The sequence below is a fragment of the Notamacropus eugenii genome, chromosome 2 (assembly GCF_028372415.1).
Source record: "Notamacropus eugenii isolate mMacEug1 chromosome 2, mMacEug1.pri_v2, whole genome shotgun sequence".
NCBI lineage: Eukaryota > Metazoa > Chordata > Mammalia > Diprotodontia > Macropodidae > Notamacropus > Notamacropus eugenii.
In genome coordinates, this window is record NC_092873.1 from 116,099,199 (window position 1) to 116,100,937 (window position 1,739).

At 44.1% G+C, this 1,739-nt stretch overlaps 1 pseudogene; it reads left to right on the top strand.

Annotated features, from left to right (window-relative positions):
• The first annotated feature begins 584 nt into the window (after window positions 1-584).
• LOC140523661 (ribonuclease H1 pseudogene) lies at window positions 585-1,479 on the top strand (annotated as a pseudogene).
• The last annotated feature ends 260 nt before the right edge of the window (window positions 1,480-1,739 follow it).

Consider the following 1,739-nt stretch of genomic DNA (forward strand, 5'->3'; position numbering starts at 1 on the left):
ATGAAATGGAAATTCATCATTTTATATTGAATCTTCTTTTTAGGTTGTGCTATGTATATAGCAATTTTCCTTTTTTTTTTTGTCTTTTTGTATTTAAGTACAAAATGAATAAAAATTTTAAAAATAAAAAATAAATGAATTCTGGAGTATCAGAACCAACAAAAGGACAAGGCGAAACAATTATCCAGTCCAAGATAACTTAAATGGTAGATAGGAAAGGTCTGAGAGTGGAATGCAGTCCAGCCCAGGTGGTACCCCATCCAGCTAGCACCTGCCTTGGGGTGACAATCATTGATGATGACTTCCAGAGCTCCCAGAAGTGCAGGACAACTGATCAGAAGGAGACTCCTGGAAAGATTTTGCTGGCCTTTACGGTGGATTCTGTTGCATCGTCTACACGGGGATCATTTAAAGTGAAGAGGAACAGTACTGTAGAGCATGCTCTGCACACAGGAAAGTGGGAACCCTGATAAGAATTCCAGGGTGTAGGGCACCGAGAACGTCACGGCGGCAGCTGGACCAGAGCTCTGCCCCGGGTCCTCCCCTGTCCTGGGCCCGGGCAGCGCTATGCCCCACAGCGGGCCATGTTGAGGCTCTGGGCCGCCGTCCCCAGAGTCATCGCGGGTGCCTTGGGCCACTTTAGCCCACGCCCCCTGAGCTCCAGGCATGTTCTATGCCGTGAGGAGGGACCGCAAGACCTGCGTGTTCCCCACCTGGAGTGAAGGTCAAGCACAAGTGAACCGATTTCCTGCCGCCAGGTTCAAGAAATTTGCTACAGAGGAGGAGGCTTGGGCCTTTGGCCGAAATACTGCAAGCCCTGATCATCCAAGGGGGCAGAAAAAGAAGAGTGTCACACAAGACTCCAAAGTGAAGTCAAACAAGAGACCCTTTGAGTCATCAGATGAAGAGGAAGAGCCTTGTGCAAAGCTTACAAAACATACAGACACAGTACCTTTATTTAGCAAAGAAACATTTTCTTATGTGGGAGATGCAGCTGTGGTGTACACAGATGGCTGCTGCTCCAGTAATGGGAGGAGGAAAGCTCCAGCAGGCATTGGTGTTTATTGGGAGCCAGGCCATCCCCTAAATGTGGGTGATAGGCTTCCTGGAAGACAGACGAACCAAAGAGCAGAAATACATGCTGCCTGTAAAGCAATTGAGCAGGCCAAGAATCAGAACATCAGTAAGCTGGTTCTCTACACAGACAGTATGTTTACTAGCAATGGTATAACAAGTTGGGTTAAAGAGTGGAAGGAAAATGGCTGGAAAACAAGCTCAGAAAAAGATGTCATTAACAAAGAAGACTTTGTTAAGCTTGATACACTTATTCAAGGCATAGACATTACATGGATGCATGTTCCTGGTCATTCAGGGTTTGCAGGCAATGAAGAAGCTGATAGATTAGCAAGAGAAGGACCTAAAAAATCTCAAGAATCAACATAGCATAATTTTTATAATCTAATTAAAGAAGAAACCAAGTGCTCTTTAGTCATGTGTGTGAAAATTTGCCTACAAGACATGAACTATTGTGAGAGGACTTGGAAACATTCTTGTTTGATCAGGAAAACCGTGTAGTTTTCTGTTGAAGTGTGGTTCAGTATATTAAACTCCACTTCACTTTACCCTGACTAACATACCTGTTTATCTTTGAGAATTGTTTGGGTTTTCAGCATAAATAGATATAACTGACCGTTGCTCAACATTGTTCTTCCTTTTTTTTGCATGGAAGTTTGATTCTG